The following is a 14,036-nucleotide window of genomic DNA, read 5'->3' as shown; positions in this document are numbered from 1 at the left end:
AAATTGGCTCAAAGGAGAAAACTCTTTCCATTCAGTAATGAGCTTTAGAAGTGCCTATGTCAACGAGGAATGAGTTCCAGCTGTCCTCCTTCTAAGACCTACCACATAAGGATTTTTCTCTTCATCTGCTACTGGAAATGCTATCATCAATCACACAACAATAGTTCCAAACCGCAAAAGGTGCATTAAAAAGCAACAGAACATACTGTTGCTGTGCAACAGAAAATCAGCCTTTTTCCCTCTCCCCTGCACTTCTGACCAAGTTAGGGATGGACTGTCGCAGATAAAATTTACTTATGTCATTGCTAAGAGTTGACACTAATTTGATGGTGCATCACCCATGATTTAATCTATACTTCTGCACAGGATAGAACACAGATTCCAGTATGTGCCTCACATTCTGTGATTTTTCATTGGTGAGGTTGACTGCCTGTCTTGCTCTCTGCCTTATCAGCTCCCATGTCATGTTCATTTAGCATGTAGGCTGTATCAATCTCCTGAAAACATTTGTGATCTGCAGTTAGTGCAAAGTGGGAAAAAAATGGGTTTGAAAGGGCTGCGAGGCTGAAGGGATACGGTATGGCAGGATTCTCAGTTTAATACCTACTAAATGATGTGTATTTCCCTGTGAATAAATATCCAACTTTGCTGTTCAAGCCACATTTTGTTTTTCCAGAAACAGCCTGGCAGAAAAATGTGAACTGAAGATTATTAGCAGCAAGAGAAAACCAATCACTGACAGTCAGAAGGTTTTTTTTTCCTCAGCAAGAGGGAAGTGATGGTAGTGGGGGGAAAGGTTTAGTTTGCAGTGGGAAAAGTGTTCATTTGGGGAGAGAACAGCTATTGAGAAAAAGAGCTAAAGAAAGGGAGGCAATTGGTACAATTCTATCCTAAAAGCAAAACCTTTTTTTTTTTTAATTTGATTTATATGCCGCCCTTCTCCGGAGACTCAGGGCGGCTTACAATGCGTTAAGCAATAGCCTTCATACTTTTGTATAAGTATACAACGTCAGCTTATTGCCCACACAAACTACCTTACCTACCTTAGAAAGGATGGAAGGCTGAGTCAACCTTGAGCCTGGTGAGATTCGAACTTACAGTAATTGCAGACAGCTGGTGTTAATCACAATGCTTTTAGTCTGCTGAGCCACCAGGCCCTTTTTCCTAATTGATTGGAAGAATTGCTCCCATCCAAGAATAAGATTTGTGTTAAGACCAACTTGTAAGTTCTCTGCCTGTGCTACATTGTCTGTCTCATCAAATATTTCCAGAGCTTAGTTTGCTCCCGCAATCACCATTTTCCAGCCATTGCAGCAGGGGCATAAATACAAAATTTGCTGTAATCTCTAGAATTGATTACAGTTTCTCAGGACAGAATTTCTCCAAAGTTTAGCAAATTAAGATGGTCACTTCTCTTCAGAGGTTTTTTTTGTTTGGTTAGGTTTTTAATAGCCACAATGCTATTCCACAATTGGTATGAGATCTGGAATGGGCTGTTTAGATTACTGGACTTGTTTGTTTATTTCTTTTATCTTTTTAGAGTCTAACTCCCAAATACTAAAGAGGGATATTTGGCTGAGGCCTGCGGGCCATTCTCTTCTGGTTTGTGTATGATGTCTCTCCCTCTACATCCCAACTTCCTGAAGGTTAGATTTACATGGCAGTCTAGATCCCCCACATCTCCTCCTAATGATTTTCCCTAAGCAATCTTGGCATCTCCTCATTTGCAGATTGGCATCTGGTTTCATGCTGCCTTTATCTGTGAATTTACACTTGAGAGGCTTTCAAACTAAGGGCCTCAGTAACCTAATTTGCTCTGATACTACAAATTGTTTTTCTCAAATCTGGGAGGATGCCCTGCCTGGCAGATTTAAACATAAACTTTAGCAGATGACACCAGACTTTGCCTTGAAACTTTAGATTGTCCTACAACTATCTCTTCTCTCTACTCCTCACTCCTTGAATCTGATTGCAGCCTAAAGAATTCAATATGGCTATGGATCATATTGGATTTTTTAGGCAGCTGTTGTGGGATAGTTCAAGACACATGGCTCTGGACTGTATTAGAAAGCTGTTTCTCTGATTCTTGATCTGTTTCTTGTTTTTTCTCAGTTGAAGCCAAACTGCTTCTCTTCCAGGGTGATTTAGAATAGGGATGTGCAAAACTCACCAATTCACTAGTGAAACGTTCAAATAATTTAGGATCATTTAACTCTGTATTAGAGGCAACTTGAACCTGCTGCATTCTGCAAGGCAGCTGGTGATTTGGGGCCTGTAAACTTCCCAGACTGGAAATGGCTCAAAGTGGCCAACCCAGCCCCAAACAGGCTTGTTATACATGAAATGTTGTGTTTGGAAGACCTCAAAGGACTTTGTGTCCAGAGGATTTATTTTACCAAACTGTCCCCAAGAATAGCATGATCCAAAGGAAGGATAGTATTAACTGAAGTGGGAATGGAACATTTGGGAATTCTCTAGAATATTCTATTCCAATCATTGAATTTTGTATTTCTCTCATTTATTTATTATTTTAGATAATATGTAGAAACAGTGACATTAATATATCACTAGAAGCAAGCTCTTTCTTAAAGCTAGTAAAATGTGTCTGTAAAATAGAAAACTAATAATATGGGAATTAAATAACTTAAAATTAGAATCTTCTAATCACCATAGAACTAATTATAATTAAATTAGAGATTCCAACAAGTATTTACTACAATAAAAGTGGTAAAATACTACAGATTATGGTATAATAAAATAATAGACACTGGTGTCTAAAACTGTGTAGCAAAATACCTTATGAAAAACAATACTGATTATTACAAATTATAGATAATTGTCAGTGCAGTCATAATGTATATTAAATTATTAACTCTTCCCAGCAATCGGATCCCATCAAATATTAAAACTACCTTGCAGAACTTAGTAACTTTGTAAATTATTTTAAAAATGCAGTAAAGAAGTCTGGCCTGTGTGACCATGTATCCTAATAAGAAAAGGAGGAAAAATCAAGATCCTATAGATAAAGCTAAAGAATAACAATGGCACTCAATAGTTTCCACTTAACCAGTATTGCATTGCATAACTACCCTGACTCTAAACTAGAACAGTTCTACACTCCGACTTCCTTTTGCTTCCTCTCAGGAGCATCAGAGTAAGAACCAGGAAACTGAAAATACAAAACAATGGAGCTCCTTTTCTTTGGAGAACAGGTATAGTCCATCTGACCAGTGAAACAATTGCTGTAGACATGCCTCTGTGGAAGGCACAATTGGAACAGCAAGCTTCCCAGTTTGCAAACAAGGATGGTTACCTTTGAGAAATGTTTCTCCTAGGGTGATGTTTAATACATATTAAGGCTTTATTGCTCACATAGGTTTTGTCCTTATGAGCAGTATGGAGACACATATTCCTATCCTACATAATAGAAGCCCCATACATACTGTTTGCAGGCCTAACTTTTAAAAAAATCATCTAGATTATCATCACCAACATCATTTCATAGACAACTGAAATTAGTACTGATTGTTCACATCCTGAACAGTTTCAGGCCAAAATATTTCAAGAATATTGAATTAATTTGTTTGCATCACTATTTTTTATTGTAAATATCTGCATTATACTGAAATGAATGTGTGTTTGTTTGTGTATGTCTATAAATAGTTTAGATAAGATTGATGATGATGACAATAAAGACGGATGATAGGTAGACTGAGAGAGAGAGAGAGAGAGAAAGAGGGAGGGAGGGAGGAAGGGAGGGAGGGAGGTCTATTTGTTTCCTATACTATAAATTAATGTATTCTACAGTTAATATCTTTTTTTTTACATTTTTGATATGTTTTAGATTTGATATTGTTGAAAGAAATATCCAAGTCCAGGTCCAAGCTGGGAGAAAGGCACTGGAGATAAAATGGAGGCTGGAGGCTGATTGGAAAGAAAGGTTTCATTTATTGATCAAGCACAACCACTAATCACATGTGATTCTGGGCAGCTGACAAAATGGAGTTTAAAGTGGGTGGATTTTTATACCTTCTGGATTCCTATGGGGTCATGTAGGGCAGGGGTGCTATTCAGCAGGTTCTGACAAGTTCTGGAGAACCGGTAGCGGAAATTTTGAGTAGTTTGGAGAACCAGCAAATACCACCTCTGGCTGGCCCCAGAGTGGGAATGAAGTGGGAATGGATATTTTGCAATATCCTTCCCCCAGGAGTGGGGAGGGAATGGAGATTCTGCAGTATCTTTCACCTGGAATGGGGTGGGAATGGATTTTGCAGTATCCTTCCCCTGCCACGCCCACCAAACCACGCCCACCAAACCACATCACACCCACCAAACCATGCCCCCAGAACCGATAGTAAAAAAATTTGAATTCCACCACTGATGTAGGGGTCATTCTGGCTCTATAAGCAAAAGGGGAAATGCAAATCCTAGGTGTTTGTCTGAGCTAATTTTGTCAACCTTTTATTTGTTGCTTATCTGAGTTTCTGTCTTTACCCAGTATTTCTGAATGGAGTACCAAATCTGCATTTCTAAAAACTGGCCTCCTCATTTTCTGCTTGGGGCAGGGAAACTGGGACTGGTTTCTGCCTCCCTTAAGTTTTTTCATTTCTCCTTTTGGGGAAATATAATATTCTGCCTTTTTAAATATTTCCCAAAATATTTCATTTTTCGGGGGGGGGGCTTCCCACAATATTTTCATGTTTCAGATCACCCTGTTACTTGCCTGGGAAATTCTCATCACTATGAACATGGGCTAGAAAAGGGAAAGAGAGAAAATACTCCAAACAATGAGATATAAAAGAGTTAATTATTCAAAGAAATCAAAACTAACTTGCCAATCTAGATGGTGGACAGTGTTCAGCTCAAGACTCTGGGAAACTCATCCTCTGAGCAGCCAATCAGGAGCAGGAAAATTTCCCTCTTTTTCAGGTGAGCTTTAAAAGGAGAAGGGCCAGCTCTGTTTTGCCTTTTTTTTTTTTTTTTTTCCTTTTTCCTTCCATCACAAATAAAGATTGGATATCTCAGCCAGGCTGCCACTAGTTGAGAGATGTACTGAAACCTGGAGAAAGACTAGAGAGTCAGTCAGAAAGTGGCCATCTAGAAGAAATGTGCTGGGTTGTTTATTTACATGATGGATTGACCTGAGCTTTTCCTTGATACGGAGTCCCATTAGTTCTCTGTGTATTCATGAGTATTCTTGAGTATATATGCCTGGCAGTTTAGTTGGGAGTTAATTGTACAATTAACCCAAATATTAATTTGGAATTACAGTAGTAATGAATGCACCACAGGAAGACCCGAAATACCAAATTAAGGACAGGTTATTATGGACAAAATCTATCTATGCGGACACGATTGAGTCAACAGTCATGTGATTATAATTCTAAAGCAGGCTATCAAACTCGCGGCCCACGGGCCGGATGCGTTATGCACTAACCACACCCATGTCCAGTTCAGCGAAGGGGGGGGAGTCACGATATGTCACGTGATGCTGCAGTGATGATGCGAGTTTGATACCCCTGTTCTAAAGTGACAATACTTTTCCTAATATTGGGTGGGGTGACAGTCACCTCTCTGGTATACAGAATATGACTGTTCAGTGATGGAATTGAAAGCAACTTTTATTCTGAGATAAAAGGAAATTTATGAGGACATATGAGGAATGTGAACTGTCAGTGTTGTGAGATGGGCAGCCATGTAGATAATTTTGACGATGATGACGATGGTTTTTCCCCCCCCTCAGATGGTAGACGAGAAGAGGTTGTAGTTCACTGATCCAGATTGCCATCCAACATTCATCAACTACTGTCTGATGCTCCCTGTGCCTTGAGGCTACAAGTGAGGCATTTGGCAAGCAGCAAAAGTTTCAGAAGCCATTTTCTGTGTGGTTAACTATCTTGAGCCACCTGCTTGCTCTGCCAATTGCTTGCTTTCTTTAGTAACTATTTCCACAAGTAACATTTGCTTCATCTTTCAGTCCAGCAAAGGACTCCTCCAAAGTTTTCCATCTCAGAAACTTGAGAGTGTTGCTATGGGGTTTTTCACCCACAGAACAGCTGATATGATCATTGTGCCCATCTGAAAGGTCCAAATTCCCAAATAGCAAGCTACTGATAAAATAAAAACAGCATCAGGAGATGACTTCTGGTGAGGTGAGGTGAACCAACACCCACATTTTTGTGGGGACATTTCAGTCAAATTTGGCAGCTGGATGTGAGATCCAGATTGCTGAAATTCTCTGTGGAAGAAGGGGAGGATTGGAGATTGCCCATGTGTACTTTGGATAGCTGACATTTTTGTGAGTAGAGAAACTCATTTTTGCAGCTACTTGTCACCAGCTGGACATCACAGGTTCCCTCATGCTCTAAGCCATAAATGCAACCTTTGACCAAGCCTCATCTTTTTTCCTTGCTTTTGTCCCCCTTTTCTGGAGGAGGCTGGTCCTACAATTTCTAAATATTTTTTTAATGTATTTTTGTACTAGGTTTTTGAATATCTTTTGTTTAATATAAAACCTTTATAAAAAATTATGCAACCAATAAAAACTGCAGGCAGTAGGGCTCTGATGCCCCAGTGCTTTGCAGCATGCTTAAAGCTTTCCACACAGCAGACTTAGCTGCTTGTTTTCCATGCTGCTCCTGGCTGTTTCTTGACCCAACTTCAAAAATTCCAGACTCAGTTACCATGGTCTAGAGGGGGTTGGCCACTGAAAGAGCTGGTTGGATGTTCTCCTGCTTCTTGCCCTCCTGTCCCTGCAGGGAAGGCAAGCCCCATTGGCTGGCTCTTGGGTAGGCCAATGTACCAGCGCCTGGCTTTTCTTTCAAAAGATAGGTCCCCATCACCCATCCCCATGCCTTTCCTGTGTTCTCCCAGATGTGTGCATGCAGGAATGCCTTCACACAGACATCCTTCACACATTATCTTCAGTGGCTCTAACACAGATTCTCCTTTTTTTTTTTATTCTTTTCCCCTCCCACTACTTTGAAGCCTCACTAATCAAAGCAATAGGCAGTTTGACATCAGGACCCCAAACATGAACAAAGTAATACCAGAGTATTTCAGCCTCACAGGATACTGTATGGAAGACCTCAAAGTTACAGTTTTTGGAAAAAGAAGATTTTAACAGTGTTATTAAGTGAAAACTCAGAAGGTCTCAGCAAGCACAATGATTTTGGATGCCTTACAATTGTTGATTGATAAGGAGCCTGTAGTCTGTCCCACATATAACCTACATCTACAGAACCAGCCGGTCTTCTCCTCCTTTCTCCCCTCTGTCTCACTCAGTTAAAATTCTACGTAGGATGATGTGAGCTGCTGCTCATTAAAAGCTTATGCCTACTTACAAAATTTATTAGTTGAAAAGGTGCTACTACATTCCTGATTTTTGTCACCATAAATTAACGTGGCTTTCCTCCTACAATCTCTTTGTAGAAACAGAATAGCAAGGTTCCTATTTACCAATGAAGAATGTGAGAAAAACATTAAAGGCGAGAAAACTTGAAGGTCTGTGGTCAGAGGTCAGAGGGTGGGTAAGCAAGGGGAGCATGCTCCATCCATGGACAAAAACCAAAAGGTTGCCCACTAGATGTAAAAGTTGAGAAGAGCATAAGTTTCTAGGACTGAAGAGACTTCATTGACTTAATAGACCATATCTGGATCAATTGCAGGAGTATTTTTTAAAAAAGAAAGAACCAAAGAAAGAACCCAACAATTGCCAACCACAAGAAATGTAACAACTTAGTAGCCCAGGAAAAATGCCCAGGGCAATGACCAGCTGCTGGATGGAAGGGGCATGCCAGGCACTACCCTGCAGCTGCTACTAGAATGGAATGAAGTGCTGGGGACCATCTGCTCTGAAAGGCTTAAGATGGCATGGGTCAACACAGCAATTTTAATCAAAAGCAAGAAAGCATGGCCATGGGGTGCATTTCCATTGGGTTGGAATGATGAACAGCCCAGGATGATGAGCTTAGCAGTAAGTATAGGCCTACCGTTAGCCTCCCAAAGCAGATTGCAAGCTTACCATGCTTGGAGAAATATGTATGTTTGTTTAAGTGACTCACACAGTCACTTCTGCCCAAACCAAAGCAAAATGTAGACACATATCACATTCAAAGATAAAGGACACACCACACCAAAGCAATTCAGCAAGCACATACTCACATTCTTTCCTCTAAATGGAAGAAATATAGAGACAGGGGATGGTTTGGATGAAGTCACTTTGGTGAAGTCTTGGCCACAGGAAAGGAAACCAGCAATTACAATGTTTTGGAGCATTCATCAAGCCGCATGTTTTTTTCTGAGTGAATTTTCCTGAAAGGAAGTCTTTACAGGAAAAATTAGCCCCAGGTCCAGACCTTCCTTTAGGGTCCTAAGTGTTATGTATTTTTATCCCCTTTTATTGTTAGTTTTTCCTTCCTGTGAAAGATTGTTGTTCTCTGACTAACAGCAGAATTTTGCTGCCATCTAATGGTCAACCAACCCAGATGTGGTGATGGATTGCACCAAATGACAGCCATTTTGTGAATGGCTAAACAAGCGGTAGGTGTTTTATGGAGAGATCTGCAATACTTCCTTGGAATTCCAAATGTGCCCACATCACCTTTAGAGATTTGGGAAGCCTTGAGGACATTTGGAATTGTCTTTATTCAACACAACTTTTTTTCTTCAGAGATACAGTTATCATGAATTAACGTGTTACCTCTTGGTTATTACCCTGTTTCCCCCAAAATAAGACATCCCCTGATAATAAGCCTAATCAGGCTTTTGAGCGCATGGCAATAAGGCCAAGCGCTTATTTCAGGGTTCAAAAAAATATAAGACAGGGTCTTATTTTCAGGGAAACACGGTATTTAGTAAAATTGGACTGATTGTTGACAAAGGTACCATTCAACCTTGTTCCTGCAGGGTATTAAAACAGTGCCCTGCTTCTGCATGCTCCTCTACAAATATACATGCCCTTAAGACAGTGTTCATATACAGCTCATTATAAGGATTAGGATGTTTGCACATGACTCCCACTTCTCCTCTCTACCTCTCAGCACCACACAAGGTGCTTCTTCATAAATAATTGAGGAAAAAGCAATCTATTTGAGTCTTAGGTCTTTGTACAGAAGATCTATATTATCTGCAGAATTCAAGTAGATTGTGTCTCACATTTCTTGCAATCTTTTTGTATTCTAAACTTGTAAAGTTTTCTTGTAGAATACTCTTCTAACTGTCCAAATAGTCTGCTTGAAAGTTTCAGAAGTTAGCCAGAAACATGTTAAATCCCCTTCGGATCAAGCTCACTTCCTGGTGACTATTAACCTAATTTTCAAGGCAATTATATAGTTTGCTACTGCCTTTTTCAGAAATGTTTCTTCAAGTTCCTACTCTGATCTAAACATATAAAGCTAAGTTGGACAACTGTTAAGATGCTTCTGAGAAGAAAACCTTGGATACTTAGGAAACGCTACTTTATACAGACTGAAACTTTGAAGCTATTATCCAATAATTCAACAGCATTGTGTTTTTCTGGTGCTTTGTTTTGGAAGTATACAGAAGAAAATCAAAAGGGACGGAAATTTATACAAAATAAAAAAAGGGCTGGCTGCAGAGTGGCATACCAACTTCCTGTCCACCAGTTGCTCTCTACAAATGCTTCTAATGTATTCGTCATAGCGAATACATTGTTTTAAATATATGATGAATTCCATTTTGGTTTTGGAAAGAGTAGCAAGGAACTATTTTAGGATATCACTTTACCTAATTTGGATTGCAGAAGAAATATTAAATTGCTCTGTCCTGCAGGTTTAATCCACATATCTGGCTAGCATTAGCAAATACATTCCAAAAACAACATCTGGACTATTCAGTATCAGTAACTCCAGACCAAAGTGATCCAACTAAAGGTGAACTTCTCAAAGTTGATGAAGTTGTTCGGAAAGAAATCTATTTCCAAAAATATTATTGTAATATATATATATATATATATATATATATATATATATATATATATATACTCACCCAATCTTGACATCGAGGATATTTGTTTTTTTGTTTTTTATTAAATCCATGAATAATGTTATTTCAAGATTTATTTTGACCACTGTTTTGTCATAGAAGAAGGGGAACCAGGAACAATAGAAAGGTGAAAGCTTTTATAATAGAATTGTAGAGCAGGAAATTCTAGGACTATGATCTGCTGTTAAGATCTTGGGTCCATAAAAGGAAATGCCAGTTAAGTTTGACTGTGTAAGGACAGCTGTTAAGGAAAACCATGCCTTTTAGAGACAGTTGGAAATAACCATTGTCTCTTGTTGATGAGTGAAGGAATGTTGATATAATTAGGTACATACCCTTAACTGACTATAGAACACCTGCAGTTTGGCCCAATTATATTGATGCCTCTTCCTTACAAGGTTTGCCTTAGACAGTGATATGGGGCTTTCCAATCTGCCTTTCTTAAGATGAGCAATAATTCTTTCTTTCCGGCAAGGAAAGGTGGGGGCAGTAAGCTGTTGTCTGAGAAGAGAATACATTCCTTAGTTATTATGCAGACAGAGAAGTTGAACCTTCTTTTTGCCATGTCCATAGGGACAGAAAGAGATATGCTAAAAATAAATTATCTTTTTATTTCAGCCATAGCATTTTATTATGACATGACTGCTGTCATCACACATCAGAATTTGGGGAATTAATCCTGAACCATTGTTGCTAAGGATCCTGGGCAGCTATTGATTATCTGAAAATAGTTCAAAGATCTGTTGTTGATCTGAAACTTTGGAGCTGGAGATCCTTTTGAGAGAGAATTCAGCTGATAAAGGGGAAAAATTGCCTCAGAACCAGAACCTAGGAAGAGGATTTTCCCAGAAAGCAGGCTACTGCATACTAATTTTACCACTTTGGTTGGAAATGAAAATCTTTTAGGTCTCTTATGTAAAATAAACAGAAAGTTTAAGAACCAGGAAGATTCTTGATGGAAAATTGTGAGCAAAGAGTTGTGTCAGACACTAATTTACTTGTCAATTAACAGGGGAAGAGCAAGAATAAACAAGTCTGTTTGCAGTATTCAGCCTTGGTTGGTTCACCCAAATTGCTCCCTGAATTTGATCCACAAAAAAGCTACTTTGAACCTAATGAGGGATAGAAGGGATAGAAGGAATTTTTGAATTACTAGCAATAAGGTGACCTTTTTCCCCACTTGGGAGCCTCCAAACATTCCTTGAGTGCTTATATAATTCTTTTTCATTTATATAATATATTTCACTTATTCTCAATAAGTGAAGTCCAGACAGTAGCACAATATCACTTTTAACTATTGAATCATTAAATGTATTTAGATAACTTAACTGAATTTAATTTAATTTAATTATGCCAAGTGTGGTTTTAGGTTGGACACATATTTGGAGATGTAGCCCTCAACAAGCCACTCAAAAGCCATCCTGAAATGTTTCCATAACATGATTAAGACTAGGATATCTCAAAGACTACCTCTTCCTATATGGTTTCCCAAAATCTGATTCAAAACAACAAAAGAGAATTCAATTTGTAAAAGAAAATTTCTATAAACAATGGCAAATTGCCAGTCGGTGACATTTTACTATCTTTAACTAAGGCTTAATGATATGTTCTTTCATTAAGAGAAACAAAAATGGTAAAGAATAGCAATAGCAATAGCATTTAAACTTATATACCGCTTCACAGTGGTCTACAGCCCTCTCTAAGCAGTTTACGGAGTCAGCATATTGCCCTCAACAATCTGGGTCCTCATTTTACCCACCTCAGAAAAATGGACAGCTGAGTCAACCTTGAGCCTGGTGAGATTTGAACTGTCAAATTGCAGGCAGCCGGCAGGCAGCAGAAGTAGCCTGCAGTACTGCACTCTAACCACTGTGACACCGTAGTTCAGAATATTCTCTTAGGCAGGCTTGAATCAATTTACAATAGTTTAAATGGCAGTTTATAGCATCTTTCCTGACTTTATCTTCCCTGGCAATATAAAATATTGCATGGATGTCTGAGAGAATACGAATACTGACTTTAGCAAGGTGGGCCCAATCAACTGAGCCATTGCACACAGGACCTGAGCCTAGGACTGAAGAGGACAATAGTTGGGATCCATTTCTAGATTGTTCGGTGATTTGTTATTGATCGACAAACCTTCCATGTCCCCTTTGGTTAACAGCTGTAACAAGGAGAAGGATGTGTGAACACAAATGCAGTACATTGGAATTGATTTTGCATTGGACTCTGGTTTGCAGATTTTGGCTTTATATAAAAAATAAAGTTGAGCACCCAAGCCAGTTTGTCTGCACCATGGGAATGGGAATCCTTTGGGCAAGCATCAGTTCTTCACTGAGTGAAGTTCCATGGAGGAGAAAAATCTTGGAAACCGGGGACTACACATATACACAAACACACCTACTTTAACATAAACCCAGAATGCTCTTCCCTTACATCATTTTGAATCAGGATTCAGAGAGCATATTAAAAATTTCCAAGTTGTAGTTGTTCTAAAACAGTCGTAGATGTATTTCTATTTTGTTTGGGGTTTTTTTAAGTGAATTTGTAGCAATTTAAGAAACAGGCAGCCTGTTTGCCTGCCTGATGCATATTTTGCCCTCACATCTAACTTTTTGTATGAACAAAGAATCAAAAGAAACAGTGGTGGGTTGCCCCCGATTCAGACTGGTTCGCAAGAACCAGTAGTAAAACAGGTGGGAGGCTCCGCCCACCGACCCCAACATCATCAGGAAACTTCTGCGCATGCACAGAAGCATGCGCGCGGTCCCGTTGCAAACCGATAGTAAAGGTAAGTAGAACCCACCCCTGAAAAGAAGTGCCACACAGCCTAGAACAAGAAGTGCATCATTCCAGATGTTGTGATGCTCTATTAGACAAGTTAAGGACCACCTTTTTGTATAGAAGCCTATTGAGGATCCTAACAACTCATCGTGAGAATACTCAAGAAACAGCTGCTGTATCCATATCCATGTCCCTTAATAACAAAATGACTGATCAGACAGAAAACATTTATCTACAGGGGAATAGCCCCTCCCCTGAAATCCTGAAAAGATTCATTCCTTCTTGGGGGTCTTAAAAAACTGAACAAAACAATCAAATCTGGCAAACAACAGGAATCCAAATGAGTCCTTCTTTTTGTATAATGTATGTGATATAGTCTGCTGGGTATATAAGCCTGCCTTCCAGAGGATTTTATTTTAATACTATTTGCTCTGAAACCATTGAGCCTGACTTCTACAGCACTTTAATTCTATCAAATTTTTAAGTCACCAGGTTGCATCTGCTTGATCCTTTGCTAAGAGGTTAGGGACCTAAATCACTGCCACTCTAGCCAGTGCCTGGAAGAAGTAGGAAAAGACAGATGGCTCAGAAAGAAAAAATACCTGAGAGAAATGCCAAATAGTTCAGACTTAGCTCCAGAGGTAGCCAAAATATACAGAGCAGATTCAAGGTGAAGGCTCTCTTCTTCAAAGATAATCTCTGAGATGTTCTCAGCATAGCAAGAAACTAAGAAATGTGAGGCAAAAAAAAAACACCAGGCAAGCTAAAGCTGTGGATCAGTTTTCATGTCGAAGGGGATCAGCTGCTCATCCGCTTCAAGAGGGAGACAAAGCCAGAAGAATCATGCAATGGAGCGACTGCATGAGCGTGCAACTTTAACCAGTTCACTGTTCCTGTTATGCAAACTCTGTGGCAGGAGGATGCAGAAAGGACAGAAAATGCAAGAGTGTGTACTTTTCATGATGGAAATTGCAGAGCAGCAACAATGGAATAAGAAGGAAATAAAAGACAAGCATGCTTTTACTGATTCGTCTCCTTGAATCATACTGTGTCCTGTGTCGACTGTAATTTGTCAAAGTCACATTAGTTGGATCTCTGCTACAGCCATAAAAAGAAAAGCAAGCAAGTAGATTGAAAGGCCAGACCAGCAAGTAAAGCTTCCAAGGGAAACGACAGAAGCCAGAGTGTGCTGTTGCTGCAAAAAAGGGGAAAAAAAAGAAAGATAGAAGTCAAAAGAAAGATGACTC

Source organism: Pantherophis guttatus, chromosome 1, assembly GCF_059756535.1.
Source record: "Pantherophis guttatus breed Tessera chromosome 1, ASM5975653v1, whole genome shotgun sequence".
NCBI classification, from domain to species: domain Eukaryota; kingdom Metazoa; phylum Chordata; class Lepidosauria; order Squamata; family Colubridae; genus Pantherophis; species Pantherophis guttatus.
The sequence above is the reverse complement of the archived record's forward strand: the minus strand, read 5'-3'. Positions refer to the sequence as shown.